Here is a 19,054-nt window from a genome sequence, read left to right on the forward strand (position 1 = left end):
TAATAAATTCCCCCATCAGTCATTAGTAAATGTTTGATTGATCCTTAATAAAGCTGTCAGAGAGCAATCGCTATTTTATTGTCCAGGAGGACATTTTATAGAATATGAAAAATGTTTGAATGGTGATTTTTGTATTTTTGAAATAAATATTGGTCAAATTTGTACATTTGCATACAAAAAATGCGTATCATCTGCTCCAAAAAAGAGAGATGGATTTAATTTCATATTGTATATTTGGGGTGACATTAGGAAAAGTCCACCAAGAAGAAATCTATATAGGGAGTTTTTACAGTTCTCAAAAAATATATATATATATATATATATCAACAGTATGTTAGGATTAAGAAACTCACGTTAAGGAACCCCTAAACTGACACAAATTAAACCAGGACCTCTATTTGTATAAGAAACCAATGACCAGAATAGTCATACACTCTGTAATGTTGTTACTTAAGGATGAAAATGTAGTGAAAATGAATATTCCCCTTTTTCTGAGGGCCCTCTGGAGCCCTCTCAATGAGCCCTGGAGGTCCTGAGACGACAAATTTGTTTTCCTAGGATGGCGAAGTTATAACCTGCCGTCCTCTGCTTCTGATTTGCTAATACGCCATGCCTTCGTCAGTTGGGTTTAGGTACGAGGAGTGCAATTGGTTAAGGTTGGGGGCAAGAATGTAGAGGTAAACCAATCAGAGGCAGAGTAGGGCGGGTCATGACTTCACCATCCTAGGAAAAATTATAGCTCCCGGACCCTGTTTTCAGAACTACTGGACAAACAGGGCTTTTAATTTGAAGAAATAAACGGAAATGTGTCGAGGAACTCCACATAAATAAAACATTTTTTAAGGATGTTTAATGCTAAATTATGTTAGATTTTGGACATGTCATAGCCTAATAGTTTCTCTTCAGTATGTTACCTTGATACTCACAAATAAACACAAACAGTGTCAAACGTCAACCGGCAGGGGGCAACACTGTCCGCCAAATGGAGGTCAAACCCGTCCAGCAGCATCAATCCCTCCTTCAGTGGAGCATCTTTTCATCTGACAGTCAGAAGAGCCTGTCCTGCCACGATTTTTCACGGTAAGATATTATATTTACGTTTTCTGGAGGCTTTCAGCTTGACTCCATGAACCAATTAAACATCCGCTAGGAGAGTAGCACACTACTCTCTTGTTTCTGCATATTTTGTATCAGTTGTTGATTTAAATGATGCTACAGAGTGTTTTTGCTGCTGCTGCTGCTGCTGATGTTGTTGGATGTGGTGGTGGGGGGGCGGATAATGAAATGACAGGTGTGTCGTCTCTCCAGTGCACACAAGCCTGTAGACATTTGTCAATACGGTGGTAGATTTGTGTAGGACGGACCGCTGCTGCTGCTGCTGCAGAGTGCCTGCTGCTGCCTGCTTGGTCAGCAGCACAGATTCATCGATGGATGTACAGCTTATAGCCTACTGTGTGTGTGTGTGTGTGTGTGTGTGTGTGTGTGTGTGTGTGTGTGTGTGTGTGTGTGTGTGTGTGTGTGTGTGTGTGTGTGTGTGTGTGTGTGTGTGTGTGCTCCAGCTCTCAAAAACCAATCAGGGTTTCTGGCTTGGTGTTTTAAGTGATGTTGTAAGGTTGTAAGGATGCTGATACAGTGGTGAATGGGAGTAGTTTTTGAAGTACTGGACTGGATCCTGTGGGGCTGTAACCCTCCTCAAGTCATGGTGATGATGGGGCCACAGCATGCCATCATCATCTTCGTCTTCAGCATCAGTATTTTATACAGATGTGCCAGATGTTCATGCAATGGTTATCATAGGTAAAAATATCATGTTAAAATGTATTATCACAAAAATCATGTTTCCTAAAATCCTACTATTAGTGATAAACTAATTACTTCAGTACAGTATTGCATTTTTGTTAGACTCAGCACAAACCCCCCAAAAACATTTAAATACTGTTCAAAGTTTAAGACTGGAAATTACTTCAAATGCAGCTCAGTGTCTACATTAGATTCTACTACGTATTGAATGAATTAAAAATGTTCTTAATCAAATCAGTCGAATGATTTCTGGAGTGCAGGAGCATTGCAGTAGTAAATGTTATCTGCTGGGTGTGCACAAATTAATTTTTTAATGGCAGAAAAACATACACAGACCACTTGTGGCAAAATAAAATGAAACTGCTGATGACGGCAGAAGAACGATGATTATCACGGTAATGACGGTAATGAAAATGGTTGCTTGATACCGTCAGCATGTTTTACTGCAGTATATAATAGAAACAATATGCCGATACATCTCTAGTATCTCTGAAATTTCCAGTTACAGTAAATTTGGTAACTAAACGCAGCTCATACTTCAATCCCACATTGGATGTTTTAATAATTACCCAATGAAACAGATTTCATTACAGATGTCATGATCAGCAGGCGATTTATCTCCAAATTTAACTAGGAGGGCTGGAGGGGGGGGGGGGGGGGGGGGGGGGGGTACAACCTAACCAGGGGTTGAAGGGATTAATTATAAAACAGAATTACATTTGTTTTGTTTTTTTCTCTATCTTCTTCCCCTCATCACATCCTGATAACATCATTTTCTAAAGGGAAGCAAGCGTTCAATGCTATACCACACTGTGAAATCAACACAAGGTCTTGTATTTGATTGGCTATTGGATACCACGGGGTTACCAGATACAGAACAAGGTAATTTGGTGAACAAGGTCACTGGATAACTTGGCTTTAGGTTTTAGAACTGACATTCTTCCATTTTCCAAGACATGAGATTTCTGATTTAAGGGCAAACAAGAAGGGGAAAAAACCTTCACTTTGTTGAATTTGAACAAATTCCTCCAACAGTGAGTGCAGACATTTCAGAGCTGTTGCCACCTACTGACAAACCCTGTGAGAATTCAACCCCTAACCTGTAGTAGTAATGAGGACCATTGTCTATACACTGAGCAATGGAATTATCCTTTATCAAGGCAGGCTTTGTCCCAGGAGGCACGAAGCTCTCACGGCCGGAGCAGCAGAGGTGGGTGGTGTGGCATCTCAAAGCCCTGGCCCCTGACATGAAACACCCCCCCTCCAGCCTCCACTCAACCCAGCCAGCCTCTCTCCCAGGAAGGGTGCAAGGGAGGGGAAAATGAAAGCATGTTGAACGACAGGCAGTGGTGCACTTCAAGAATGAGAGGCATGACCTGACGTCTACAAATACACGTGTGCAATGTTTTGTTTTTTTCTTTACTGCCTAAATTTGCAGGCGTGCTGAGTATAACATTAATAACCACTGAATTATGCTTTTACAGTATTTCTCTCGAACATGTATAGGCCATACATGTTTACATGCAAACACATTGTTAAAACTAACACTTATTTTCTTTATAAGTCATTTTGATTGTCGAAAAATAATGAAAAAAGCACATTAGAGTCTTTTTGAGCCTAAAACTGACAAGTATTCAATTTATATGGATATAATAAACAGATAAAAGCAGCAAATCCTCACATTTAGGCACTGAAACAGGCAAAGCTCTAGTGTATTGCTGGGTAAATAACTCAAAATAATGAATGAATGATCAAAATTGTTGTTTTCTGATGATTTGGTAGCCAGTCTTTTTGACTTTAGACCCCTTAAAGTGAGGCAATGTCTAGACATGTGGACATGAAAGGGATTTTTCATCCTCAGATTGTAATTCGAAGACTTTTAGGAGTCTTAATTGATGAAAATACACATTATTTGACAAGAAAAAAGAAAGAAAATAGAAAATTTGACATAATTGAACAATTTTGTGCATCATGCTTTTAAAAAATTATTTTAATCATCTTGTGACCTTCAGTTTGGAAACCACCGGATCAATCAAATCATCTTTTTTCAATAATACAATCAAAGAAGTTATTACGAGCTCTAAATTGAATTCATTAGAGTCTGTTTTTGCCATGAAGACTGTCTTTGCTTTTCTCTCTCCCTTCAGCTAGTTTATTTATTTTCACTGAAAGCCCGGAAGGCATTTCACTGAAGCTCTGTTCAGTTGAGAGAGTAGGTTTGTGCGTGTGTGTCTGTCAGTAGCAGAGAGTTAATGAGATCCTTTATGAGTGTGCATGTATGCTTAACCCTGCATGCATGTGTACATATATATGATCACATTTTCAGCTGTACATAGGGTTTCTCTCTCTCTCTCTCTCTCTCTCTCTCTCTCTCTCTCTCTCTCTCTCATCTGAGTGAGTCCTATTTGATGCATGCTGAGGAGGTGGGTGTATCCAACTCAGCCACTCTGATGTGAGGAAGCTGTAAGTCTTCTATCCTACTCAGTCTGCTCTCTACTATCCCCGCTCTCCTGTTTCAGCCAGTCTGTCTGCCCTCTAGCGTAGTACTCTCTCCTTTCACTCAGCCGCTATTCATCACCACCTAGGATAGATTTACACGACCCACGCAGGTAGGCAGAATACCGTCCTTGTGGACTGAAGAGTTTGCTTTTGGCTGATTGATAGAGATATATGTATGTTACTCTGGAAAGAGCCAGAAAGGTGGGATCGGTAGCAGTGCTGCTGAGGCTGAAGTTTTCCAAAAGGATACCAAACGCAGCTGCAGAGGTAAGAGAAAGATAGAGTCATACTTTTCCTTTTTCTTTATTTTACTCTTTTTCACTCTCTTTTTTTCTTAGCAGTTTATTTAGTTCATTTCTCACTTGCCAGCCTTACCACCCCTGTATCTTTTCTCCTCTCCTCCTCTCGTTTCTTGAGGTATCTTCTGTCTGTTATTGATTCGTAAGATTCATTCATCCACTTTGTTTTCTCCTTTTTTTACATTCTTTTTACTATTGTATTGCTGTTAACTGGTTCCCCATTTTCTTTTCCCTTTGTGCATTTCATTTTAATTACATTTTTTTAAAAACATTTTCAAACCAACATAAAACTGTTTATATACATCCCAGACAGACATTCTCTTATCATCTTTCGCTCTTCATCTGCTGGTGTTGTTTGGGTTTTTTTTGCCACAAGCTTTAGGATCTCGAGCATCTGTGTGATAATCAGATTTCATAAGAAAGGCATGCACACAAGCACATGCATGTGCATGTATCCACCAAAACACTCATACAGGAAATCTTTATTTACTTTTATATTCTTCTCCCCATCTTTCTGTCTCTGTATGTTTGCCTTTCAAGTCTCTCTATACCGGTTGATCCCTCTCCTCAAGCATTTCAATAGCTGTGCCAGGTTTCAGTAAAAAATCCCTGCTGGCCTGACTAATGTCTTTCAGCTGGAGCCTGACATATACATGTGGTTACAATACACACACACACACTATAGGAAGTACACTAACCAGGCAGGAGATGGCGAGGGATTGTTTAGAGGGATTGTATATGCGACTTTTGCTTGGTTGCTTCTGTGCAGTCTGCGTGCGTTCACTGTGCATCTCTTTCTCCCTCTCTACCTCTCTCTTTCTCTCTCTAATGCAAAACCTCCTTGTCTGTCTCTATATCTCTCTCAGGGTGTGCATGTATTCACAGTTAGTCTTGGTCACTGCTCTGCTTGCCTGCCACACAGCATTGGCCATGGTTGGTTGGCTAACTGCAGCTACGCAATATTAAAAAGGCAAAGCATTTCCGTTACATCAGGCATGTTTACAAGGTGCCACATTGTGTGTGTGTGTGTGTGTGTGTGTGTTGCTTGCCGCATTCGTTGACATTAAGAGCTCACCATCCATACTCAGGTTAAAGGGGACATTGTGATTCACACACACACACACACACACACACACACACACACACACACACACACACACACACACACACACACACACACACACACACACACACACACACACACACACACACACACACACACACACTTCTCTTACATACGGTTGACCCATATTAGTGTACACTCCCCCACTGTGTATGTGTGTGTGTGTCAGTGTGATTTCCTTGGAGGTGCGGAGAGGTGACTCACTCCGGCTCACATGCTGGTGGCTGTTGTAGACATTTACTATGATGCCATGATGTGTGATTTGTAAATTGACACTGTCTGATGAAATTTTATCTGTGAAATGTCAACTTTTCAGGAAACATAAACAGGCAAAACAGCTCCCTTTTTTCAAGCTCGACTCCCATGAATTCTTTTAGATTTTTAATGAGAAAGGTTTGTTTTCCCACAAGTCTCATTCTGTGAACACACAGAGGAGCCTGCAGTCATTTAATTAGAGTTAAATAATGAAAATTAACTGAAGCAGAAGTTACAATGTTCGCATTGTATTCATGACATCACATTATGCATATTTGTTTTAAAATGATCTTTTAGTAGGCTGCAGTGTTTCCACCAAGTCAATACCGTGTGTGTGTGTATGTATGTGTGTGTGTGTGTGTGTGTGTGTGTGTGTGACCTGCAATACTGGAGTGATGATTACTCTAAATCAAAGCAGCAAACACTTGAACACAAAAAAATGCCAAAAAAATGTGTTTGCATTTTTCAAATTCTAAATGTTCACGTGTCCATCCTTACATTGGTTTAGACTCAAATATCACAACAAGTATTAGATGAACTGCTATGAAATTTTTTACCGACATGGTGATCAAATGTCTTTCAGTGACTGGATTATTGTGCCATCAATTTTGGTACAGACATTCATCTTTCTCTGCAGGATGATTTCTCATTGCTTTAGTGATCTCTTAAATCTCCATCTAGTGCCATCACTGTGTCAAAATTTTGATTTGTCCAATACTTATGAACACATACCTGCACAGCTAACTACTGACACTCCCATCAAACTCAGCTGAAAGATTTAAATAGTTATTTTCTAAGCTAAATCATTTCCAATCATCTAAAAGATGAAGCAAAATGTAGAATATTTTGGGGTTAAACTAAACAGCATGACCGGCCCCTAGACTAACCTTCTGACTTTGAAGTCACATGAACATATAATGAGGGACAAATGACACCAAACATGATGCTTGAATTGACTGTGTATTGTATGTTGTTCAAATACACTAACAGAAAAACACCAAGAGGCTGTTTGAATTATACATGTCCTGAACTGAGTCAAATCCTGTCTAGTACAGCTTCACTCAGGCTCAGGCGGGGCTTTTTTTATTTGGGCTGACTGGTCCTCTGTCCTGCCTGCATTAAAATGTGGTACCTTGAAATACTGCACGATGGAGATTAAGTGCTTCATCTTGGATTTCGTACAAATACATTGGCGTTCCAACTTTAGGCTAATCACAACTCATATTTGGAAATTGAAAATATGTTTATCTTTGTACTTGCTGCTTTGATTCACTCATCACCGTCAACTGCCAAACCAATTTTTGGTTGTAAGGTGCCACCAAAACCGTCGTTTCCTGGTGGTTTACATGAATTCTGAATTAGCCCACTTTGGTCTCACAGTAGAAGCCAGACCATTAGGGACCAAGCCTCTGCGGTACTGTATAAGAAAGGCTTAGCAGCTTAATCTGATGGAAAGTGTATTGAAGCACACACACACACACACAAAAACACATACACACAGGGCCCACCCAGAATCTATAGCCACTCCAGTGAGCATCTTAGGATGGCTGCTCTTAAACAGAGCAAAGTAAAGCATAGACCACACTAAGCAGTTAAACATGCTTGTCTTCCCTCATCACCGCCACACACACTGAATAAACACACACATGCTTTCAGTTTGTGATCATGATGATCATTTTTCTAAATTATTATTCTGAATATAGCTGTCAGCCAAGAAACAACACAGCATAATCCACATGGCAGATGCCACTATTCCTTCACATGAACATTGTAGTGATATGTGCGTGTTGCAGATTGTTTTCTCACTAGCCGTGAGCTAAGATGGGCAGTAATGCGTAATGTGTGTGTGTGTGTGTGTGTGTGAAGTTGGCCGGTGCCTGTCGATGCCAGTCTGTCATGACTGGCCGAGTGCCTGGTGCTCCCATGTGGTTCATATTCTCCAGACTTTCACATCCATTGACTCCTCCTAAGGCCTCTTTGAACCTGTAAATGCCTCTAAATACCTTTGTTGGCCTGCACAGTGTGAATGTGTTGTGCACTAACGTGTGCTAAGTCTTTGAGATTGGTTAAAGAGATAAAGATGTTGGGTTTCTTTATACAGAAGCTAATAATCCTATACAAAGACAAAACAAAGCTAGAAAAAGAAGAAACTGAGATGTGTGTGCTTTCATATACACTTCCTTGCAAGTGTGCATGAGAAAGAGCCATACAGAGCGACACTGGCCTGGATTTACTTTTATTGTTTTATCTCCACACTATTTCTAGTTTTTGGGGGAAAAAGATGTTCTTTCATCAAACAAGTGGCAGAGTCTGTGCTAAGGAGCTTTAGAGCTTCTTAGCTCTGCTATGGGAGGGAGAGAGACTCCCTAAACTCTCAATCTATGTCAGTCAAAGAAGCCAAAAACCCCTCGCTGAGAACACACACAGATACATGAGAGCCAGGAGTCAGCCCGCTCACACACACCCCAGCTGAGTGAACGCCTAGGGACGGTACTACTAATCTCATTCTCTGTTGACATACTATTGCTCAGCTGTGTAGCTCTTTCACTGCCTGCTCACTCTCCTCATGGTGGTATCTTAAAGCTACAGGTGTATTCTTTCCTATCAGTGCCAGCAGGAGGGTGAGTTCACACTGTGCCTGAGGTGTGTGTACACTTTGTGCCTGCAACACATCTGCTTTGCAAACCACAGATTCCCAACTTTAAAATAAAGTATTACATAAGTTCAGGTGAAGTAGCGCTGTGGAAATGGTATCCTATGGGTGAGTAGTAGTGAGTGGAGAGTTATTTAACTCATCTGTACTATTTAACACTAATGTGGAGATTCAGAACAAAATAATTTCTCCTTAGTTTCAGTTTCTGGCCCCCAGGATAGCAAGATAAAAGAGTACCAGTCAACAGTTTGGACATACCCTCCCACTGCCTTGAACGAGAAAGTGTGTCCAAACGTTTGACATGTACTGTATATAAAACATAAACTATAATCAGATAAGATAAAGATTTATGGATCCAGAAAAAATGTAACCTTCTTTTTTCTTTGACTAAATGTGAATTTTGTCGACATCAGGACTTTAGGCCCTGACAATTCATGAGTTTGTTGTGGCTGAGGTGGATTCAACCCATTTCTTGGGCAGTGGCCAGCCAGCATTGAAGTTGTTGCCAAAGTAGGCAGATTTCTTACTTTGCTCTGAAAGCATATTTGTGTTTAAAAGAATGTCTGCTGGCTTAGAGCTGTACACAACACAGTCCCAGTACACAGTTCTGTAGACTAATTAAATTGAGTCAGTTGGTTTAATGTATTAAACGAACAATTTCAGGTGTTTTCAGACCTGTGGTTTTTTGGTCTGGTTTAAACGGACTCTAGTTCGTTTCCCTCCTCAGTACGATTCATTGGGGCAGATCTTAACACAGCAATCACACTCAGTCCTAGTCCCAAGTGGTCTTTGGAGTGGTTTGTTCATGGTGGGAACATGATCTGGTCTTGATCTGTTTGAGCTAAATTGCTCCCGTAGCTAGGTGTGCTTTACATAGTGAACAGCTGCTAGCATCTAGCCGGAGAATGAATTAAGGTCCAATCTGGACTAGTGCAGATAGGACCTTCTTCAGGACCTTCTTCCTGTGTTTTCATTTTTGCTCCCACCTAAGACACATCTGACCAATGAGCAGCTTTTGGTTCACTTGGATTTTTCTTTTTGTGAAAAGAAACTTAATTGCATGACACATCTCAGCTCTGAAACCCCTCTTTACCTGTATCATCCTGTGTTTACCTACTGTAGAATAATATCTTTTAATTCTAGATGCTAAATATTTGTTCTATTCTTGCTCTTAATTTAGTTGTTAGAAAATAGTATGAAAAATAGCTGACAATGAACAAGTTTATCCCTTAACCTACAGTATCTTTGAGTGGCAGTCCAAACTATGGTAAACAAGGAAGCTGTTCACTTATTGAGTTTCACAGTTGAAATGTTCACCATGTGTTGTATTGTAAATGTTAATAACACCATTATTTGGTATGATGCTTTTTAAATCAGGCAGATCATGCTCTGTTGTGTTTGGCTGAAGGGCAAAATAAGTCCCCAATGATCACAATCACCCCTTAACAACCACATTACAAAGCTTTTAAACAGAATATATAACCAAACAGAGCATATAAACGTTTTATCTCATTTTGGTAATTAAAATTGGCCAAAAACGTCCATCTGCAACAGATCCATCCATCTCCCAACCACAAAGCTTCACCTTGTTTTGTGCTAATAGTCATTTTATACAGCACTCCTACTTTCTTGTTAGTGATGGAGGAAGTAATGTAAGAAACATCCTTTTGCATGTTGTGTCTTTCAAATATTTATCTGATGCTTAATGTTCCATATCCTTGGCAGAACTGTCAAGTGTCCTAATGAGAACTGAAAGTTTTCCAATTTCACAAACATTCATAGAAAAATAACTAATAACTCCTCTCAAGGTTCACAGCATGTACTTTTGTTCTTGTGACATACAGTTCTGTATACCGTTAGGAATCAGTCTGGTCTTTGAAAAGCATGCAGTTTGTAGATTTGCATTGTTACTAAGCTAAACAACAGTGTGTTCCTGTGTGTTTTGTTGGTGTTTCTATGGTGGGTGTGTACGTGGGTGGGTTGAGCTGGACAGAGTTAACTGAAGTGGGCAGTAGGTCATCGGTGAGATGAACTATGGAGATCAGAGGGACAATACATGCTGAAAGGCTTCATATTGTTCTTTGTGTCTCTACAGCTTTCTACTAAAGTTATAGAATCAGATCTGACCACTTTCCAAAAGATCTTTCCAGTGATCCTGCATGTTTTCAGTCCTTAACTATTTACTGTATACTTTACAACACTGCAAACCATTGTGAGATCACCAACAGTCAACATTTTTATAATTATTATATACAGAATGCTGTTACTATTCTTGGTGTGGGAAGGTTTGTAACACAACTGGCAAAACAATAAAGGTGACCAACTTGTCACTTAGATGGATTATCTATCACTTTGATCTTTAAACTGTGCTGCTTCCACTGAGCTAAAAGCAGAGCCGTTATTTATTCAGACAGGTTTTCAGGTAGAATTTGAAGCACTGCAGCTCAGCCAGAAATAAAGAAACACAACCGGACGTTTCTCAAGAAGCAACACTGAGGAACAATGAAGAGGTCCATCCTTACATTGTTTCTCTAAGTTGTATCCCCACCACTGCTCCTTAATGGGTTCCTGGCATTGACAGGCAGGAAAAAACAGTCTGTCGTGAGAGAAGTGGAGTGCGCTGAGGGGAACATGGGACTTCCTTAATGGAACCTTCGCCGTTAGATACTCTGCTCTCATTGGCTGGCTCCAGGAGGCAGGAACTTCCTGTCCAAGTATCGTTGGAAATGACCACTCCCTGCATGAAGTCAAAGATGTGTTGAGTGTGTGCATGCACATTTATGTGTTTGTGGTCTTCTGTGTACTGAGCCTAAAATAAGCTTTGGTTCTCTGAGCGAATGTTTGAATTTCTAAGGTGCTTGTGGCTTGTGTGTGTGTGTGTGTGTGTGTGTGTGTGTGTGTGTGTGTGTGTGTGTGTGTGTGTGTGTGTGTGTGTGTGTGTGTGTGTGTGTGTGTGTGTGTGTGTGTGTGTGTATAAAAATCTTGTATGTGAATACTGTGTAATGTTGCTTTTGGGAGGGTGGTGTTTTGGGTGTGCAGAGCAAAGGCTGGGAAATGGAGCTATATCTGTGAGCCAGTTTCAGAAATAGTAATGAAGTCTGTCACAAAAGCACATTTCTTCCGTTGCACAATTTGCAATAAGGTGTTCTACTTAAGCTGCAAGTTGCCAAATCTGTGCTGCTTTACTGCTCTGTTTGCGAACACTTACGCTACTGTTCCTGTTTCTGCTGCTGCTAAATACTGAAGCATTTCATTTGTCCCACTTTGACCTCAGCATCCACCTGCAGACTCAGAGGACTGTTATAGTCACACCCCAGCATCCTCTGTGTTGAGCTTAGTGTATGTTTATGGGAGGGTGATGAGGACAGAGGTTAGACCCTAATTATCAACTCTATATCCACATTATGAGTCGGTTTCTTGTGAATTGACTGACTAAAACACACATACACACACAGGATTGTGGTTTACATTTGGATTTCCTCCTACTGCTGTTTCTGACAGCATGAATAACAGGGAGATTGTGGGTAAACCGCAACTATGTGAGAATATACAGTAGTAGACTGTGTCACTGTGGCCGCTGGACAATTGTGGTGAGTCTTTGGGATAAACTGTTATATTAAACCAAGTCAGTGGTTTGCAAAAGTTTGGTTGGTGTTAAAATCAGATTCCATGTTTCTATTTGGCCTTTTATTTTTGAATTTGTGGAATTGGATCAACAGACTGGCTGAAAATCAAAAAGTGAGACTGCGTTCAGGCTGACATTAGTGAAATAAAAAAGGCAGCCCTCTAATGAATTTAAATGGGGGCAGTCTAGTTAACATCGGTGAATGTCATCTTGTAGCCCTTTTAGGAAGTGCAGGGTGCAGTGGGGTAGCTAATGCCGAAGGCTCTGAGATTAAATACAGGATCTCTGTGCATAAAAGTTGAACCAGAAACTTTTGTGCAATAAGACTGCCTGCATGTTGGCCGATCACATACATTAACACACATTTCTAATGGATTACTTTGCAATATAAACACAATATTTCTACCATTTATGATTTCATGATCGTCACGTCTAAGTGGTACATGGAGCAGCTTGCCCCCACTAACACTGGGCTGAATCCTATGTGGTCAGTGGTAAGCATCTTCAATGCTGCATGCAAATTGCACAGATAAATAAGGCTGCAGTTGATCAAGTAAAAATTATCCGGTGTGTGAGCCCTTAAATGTTTGACAACAGAAAAATATAACAGAGAGGACACCCAGAATCTTCCATGTAAGAACGCCAGACCAGGTACAGTCAATATCATCCAGTGTCAGAGCTGCAGTGCCAGCTGTGCTTCCTATAGTCATGAAAAGAAACAGTAGCAGTGTTAAACTGCAGATGTAGGCACATTATCTACAGGGAAAGAAAAATAATATCTGCAGTTTTGACAGGTGTGCCACTTGCAAACAATGATTGTTACAAGTACAATATTTTTTCTTTTTTGTTTGGCTGCTGTTTTGGTTTGTGTGTTTGAGGTTTTGTATTTTACAATTTAAACTTGTGAGCAAGTCACAAACTAGCTCCACAAGCTGCTTCACACCAAACATTTCTTGTTCTTCCTCTCAGAATATGTTTAGGCTCTGATGCAATTCATTTAGCTTCTATTCTTGTTGATAAGTTCAAGTTGTTTTTAGTGTCTTCTTACTTACTTACTTTGTCCTGTTTTTTGTTAAAGGGGTTAGTAATGAATGGCAAAACTCAATGTCAAAATGTATTCAAATTGTATGCAAATATTGTTTTTCCCCAGTGTGCTTGTGTGTGGATCTGTGCACCTGTGAGTACTCAGGGATGGTTTTTATGTCTGCTACTCCCAAATCCCCAACCTCATTTTCAGGATAACCTCAACACATGCTTTCTCTATCTGACAAGTCCTTTTTCTAATAAAAGTTTTATGTCTCCCATCTGCAAGCCAAAGAGAAATTGGCTTTGCGGCTTTTTCTCCCTTCTCAACCCTATCTCTCCTCTTTCTCACCCCCCCTCTCTTTCTCTCTCTCTATTCCCTAAACCCAACCATTACCCTAAACTGAACCTAAACCCAATTCTAACTTTAACCTGAAAACCAAAATCTGTCCTCACAGCCCAGAAATATCTTCACAATGCTGGTTTTCAACTGAGATTTGTTCTGTCAAAGCTAGAAAGATATACACACACACATGCAATAGTTAGTAGTAGTGGTAGTAGGTAGTTATTGCTTTCCCAGGGGTTATAGCACACACTGGAGATGATGTAAAAATAAAGAAGAGTGCAAGAAAGGCAGAGATGAAACAAAGATGAAACGGGAGAAAAAAGTAATGGGATGACTGAGGGTGAGTAGATGTTAGAGAGATGATTTTGTGCATGTAAGAGAGTGCATTTTTGTGTGTGTGTGCGTGTGCATGTCCAAAGACTGTTTGATGTTCTTCCCATCTTTCAAACTAACTGTGGTGAGATAGCTGGCACTAATGGGTTGCATGAAGCTCAGGAATGTAGATCAACAGATGAATGCCTCGCCGCTGTATAAAACTGTCTGTGTGTTTGTGGTTGAGTGTGAGAGTGTGAAATCACACTGCACATGTATGCAGCTTTGGTACACACACATACACACAGCTTGTAAGCTATTAGGTTATGAGCTTTCAGAGGTGTGTGTGTGAGTGCCAACATATGTTTGTCGCAGTAAGAACCTTTCTTGTGAGAGATGCAGTGTGTTTGGCCTCAGTGGAGCTGCTGCCTGGTCGGGATTTAATGAGCCCTGAACTCTGCCGGCTCCTCCACCTCTGAGTGTGTGTTTTTGCTGAAAGAAAGATGCTGTGACAAACTGAAATGCCAAACACACCTTTCTCAACAGGGACTTGGTGGACACTTCTGTATTTCGAGTGTTTGGCCAGTGTTTTCTATTGTTATGTACATTGCACATTTGTGGTCAGCGAGTTCAATCACAGGGATGAACCGCAGCACTGGACCCTGGGCCTTCAATAGGGCCATATGTGGCAATAAAACATTAAATATAGCAATAAAAATTACAGTCATACTTAAAGGTGATTCCAGAAAACCAGGCATACAAAGCTGGCTATCATGCCTAAATTTAATTATGATGTGTAAATGACTAAATAAATAAATAAAACAAGCAAATCACATTGACTTAATTCATATATTGGTTTAGTTTGTAGAATATCTAGCACAATTATTAGCTGCTGTTCAACAACTAAAGATGGATCCAGTGCTAATCCACTGTTTTTGTGCTTGTTTCAGTTTAAACATAATTAAATTTCGATGTACATTTAATATCTCTCCACCAGAAGTAGAGTAATGCCGTACAAACAAGTTAAATGTAGATATCAGGTCAGCCAACACCTCCTGAGGAGAAATGGGAAAAGGCATAAGCTCTTTGTAAGCTATGCTCAGCTATTTTCACTGGCCTTAATTAAGACATTTATTGCCATTTCATGTCCATGGCCTTTACAGTATACTTCTTACAACTTCCTCTCTCATTCTGCTGCTACTTTGGCTGCTGTGGCTCTGGGTTCCTGACTCCCTAAAAACCCTTTCAAAATCTTCCTCTTCTGTGTCACCTGTGGCTAGACGTACGGGTCACTAGAATCTGAATTTGAATCATTTATATTTGAATGTGAATTGCTCACCTTGAATAATTGCATTAAAGAAACTGAAGTTGAATCACATAATTTGAATTTGTATTGTATAACTTGAATAATTGCTTTGACAAGCTGAATCTGGTCAAAGAAACCCAATGAATCTTATGCTTTCAGGAATTTTGTATAGACAGCATCACATTAGTGGGTTTAACCATGACTGGCATCCCTCCCTGAGCAACTACCTTAAGCCTTTAACAGTATGTTTTTTCTGGTAATTGGATCCAAATGCAGGCCTTGGAGCACAGCTGATACAGTAAAAAGGCAGTTTATGGAGGGTTTTATTCAGTGACAGGCAGGTAGGATCACGCAAACAAACAGCAGATTTGGCAGGCAGGACAGCTGGCAGGCAACAGGTAAGAGGCAGGAACAGACATTGGTTAAATTTAAAAGAAACCCGCCATTAAAGCCACATTAGGCAAATTAGATCTGGCTGTAGCTGAAGAGCAAAGATTGTCTGTAGCTGCGTCCTAATTCAGGAGCAACCTCCTTTGAAGTGTGAATTATAAGAATTAACACATCAAAATGGGTCGACAAGACTCTCGCTTTCCAGTATTTTCTTCGAATGCAATAAAGAACGGCAGCCTCCTTTGGCCTACATTTGGAGGAAACTGGTGCATCCTCTACAGCCCTCAATATCCCTAAATCCACTGTGCATCCTTTGAATGAAGCGGTCTCTAACTTGGAAGTCAGAGGGTACATCCTAAGTCCCATATTTGATGATATTTATTACTCGCTCCTCACTTGAAGTTTTTCTGGTGCCATCATGGAGGTCATCCCAAAGCACTGAGGAGCGAAGTTCGAGGAGTCAGGAGTGATCTCTGAGGAGACATGAGTCTTTTACTGGTCGACATGCCCCGTTATTGGGTATCAGTTATTGAGGGGATGCCGAAGCTGATCGGACTGATATGATCAGTGCAGTGTTTCATTGCCAGGTTTTATATTTGATCTGTTTTCTGATTCACCATCTAGTTAAAAATCTGTCATCTTTCTTATTTAATTGTCTTATTAACTTAATCTTACCCTATTAACTTCAAAGAAACACATTTATATTTTACATCAATCAGTGTTGGGTTTGATATGAATTACATAATTTAAATATTCCCTGAAACATTTAGCTCAATAGATAAATGTTCAAAAGACACCCTAATGATATTCTGAAATATTAAACAATGTATTATCAAAATATCACTTAATGCATTCTGTCAGTAGAAATGGTTAATTTGCATCTGAGCAGGATAAATACAGACTGAAGGTTTTTATTGATGTGCAGGTGTTTGTCAAACAGGTAACAGGCTACAGATGGAAAACCCTGAAGCTATGATAAGTATTATCACAGTGTAGACACAAACTCTGATTAAAGTTGCTACAGATGTTAAAGCTGACTGACAGCTGATCCAGCTGTGATCAGTTGATGCTTCAGAGGAAAGGACGTCTCATTTATCTAAAATCATACTTCCTCTCTCTCTCCTCGTTCCTTGTATCTCTCCATGCATCATCTGTGAGAGGGACTAAGACGAAAGGAAAGGATGCAAATGAGGGTAACATGGATGCAAATTAAGGGACTTGGGATGTACCCAGAGACTCCATGAAAAGAGTCAGAGGCATGTGAGGGGGAAGAGATGTGTCACTGTGACACAATCAGGCTAGATTGCAGCACTTGAACTCACACACCCACCATGAATGACTCTAATCAGCACGATTGTATCATTAGGGAGGCATCTTCTGATTGTCAATCAGGGCTCAGTGTGTGAAGCTATTTCTTATTTTAGCAAGTAGTTATTCCAAATACCCTAATAGAAAAACTGCATTCAAATATATGTTTTGTTGTTGTTTTTTTTTCAAGAAGCAGAGTTATTAAAAGGTTTGAATGGGGCTTTTAAAGGGGACATAGTGTGTAGGATTTAGTGGCATCTAGCAGTGAGGTTGTAAGTTGCAACAGACTGAATACCCCCAGCCCCCCTTCCAAATGTGTAGGAGAGCCTTTGGTGGCCGCAAAACTCGCAACTCTCGAGAGTGAGTGTTTGAATTGTCTGATGTGGGCTACTATAGAAACACGGCGGTGCAACATGGCAGGCTCCCTGGAAGAGGACCTGCTCCCTATGTAGATATAATGGGCTCATTTTGAGGTAACACAAACTTTTTTCAGATTATTATATATTATACACTAATTTTATTTTTTAATGCTTATGAATATCATATTCCATTTCTGCCCAGTCTATTCGGTTAGATGCCACTAAATTATACACACTGCAGCTGTAACATATGTAAAAATTCTCCCTGCAAGTCTAAAGCCAGGGTTAAGGGTAGGGGTTAAGGTTAGCTTCAGCCTGCTCTGCTCTGCTTGCAACAATTTCTTCTATACCCTGCAGATAAGCTGAAGTCAGCTCATCGTGCATGCCCATAAACGGCTGACTGTAGCTTTTGTTGCTAAGGTTGTTGCTAAAGTTCTTCAATGTGTTGCTTGTGTTGACCACTCTCATACTTCGGATCTGATTCCAGCTCGAACATGTACGGATGTATTTGAAAAGTTGTGATTTTGAGTAAAAAAACAAGAAAAAGTGAAATCCTACTACTATAGTTAATTTCATGGCTGGTTGACACAGCTACTGGAAGCTAACAAATCAGAGCAGAGTGGGGTCCTCAGGAGGGGGGTCTAAAAAACACAAGCAAACACGGCCTGGATGAACTGAGTGGTTATGTAAAGGGACAGCATAAGACAAATAAGAAACTGTGAATCATGCAAAGATATTCCAGTAGAGTCCCAGAATATAAACATGGACCTGGAAATGAGCACAATGTGTCCCCTTTAAAGATCTCTATCTTAAATTGTCCCATACAGACAGAGACATACATACAGAAAGTGCTCATACTTTCATTCATTTATTCATGTCTCATGGGATTTGCCATTGCAACTCCTGGAAAGACTGCTCACATGATGTACCCTACATTGTTGTTATAAAGAATATTCAAACGTATCATGACCAAATACACAAAACATTTACACATTTACAAATTATTTGGTCATCTTATCTTCTATCTTTTTTTGGTCCCTGCATTTTCCGAAGTTGCTGACACAGTGCCATTATCTCCCTGTTCTCCCCGGTAACTAAAATCCACAGACAGCTCTCCATGTCAGCCAATCAGATAACAGATAGCCCCTGATTTCGAGTCAGCGCTGCATGCCTTTCATCTTGCTGCTAGAAAGCATTTTGCTAGACAGATAGGATCCTGCAGAGTGTTTACTGTACGCCCCAGCTAAAGAATGGACATAATGAGAAAGACGAACGAGGGACAATTAAACAGAGGTGATCTTGTGCTTGATTTTTTGAGGCTGGAGAAACAAATGAAGGAGAGGAGTGATGTACAGTAAAGATGAATGTTGGGAGGTTGGAGATGGATAGAAAGCTAAGACTGAATAGGGCTGAAGGACAGGAGAGAGACAGAAACCCTCTTTCAGCTCACCTCTCCATGTCAGCTAAAAGGAGGCCTGGTAGAGAGACATTAGAGGAATATGTGAGTCAGTGAAGGAGAGAGAGAATGTCAGTACAGCATTCCTCAGTGCATGTTTTCCCCACTATCTCTCCACCTGTATGTTTGCCTCTAAATCAGATATTTCTATCAGTCAGCGGTGGGTTCCTGAAACACTGAGGCATCTCTTTTTGCATCCATCAAATCAGATACAGAGAGATGGAAAAGGGGAAGAAAGATTGAGAAGGGAAACAGGAATAAGAAGGGGAAAAAAAGCTCTGAAGGGGAAGAAGATGTTAG

At 40.3% G+C, this 19,054-nt stretch overlaps 1 protein-coding gene across 1 annotated transcript in view; it reads left to right on the top strand.

Moving 5' to 3' along the window:
• Positions 1 to 4,494: 4,494 nt before the first annotated feature.
• Positions 4,495 to 19,054, top strand: part of kank4 (KN motif and ankyrin repeat domains 4) — a 73,106-nt gene continuing 58,546 nt past the window's right edge. Inside the window, exon 1 of the mRNA XM_062424503.1 lies at positions 4,495 to 4,566. The gene's annotated coding sequence lies outside the window, so the exon portion shown is untranslated. The remainder of the gene's footprint in view (positions 4,567 to 19,054) is intronic.

Source organism: Scomber scombrus, chromosome 8 (genome assembly GCF_963691925.1).
Source record: "Scomber scombrus chromosome 8, fScoSco1.1, whole genome shotgun sequence".
Taxonomy (NCBI): Eukaryota; Metazoa; Chordata; class Actinopteri; order Scombriformes; family Scombridae; genus Scomber; species Scomber scombrus.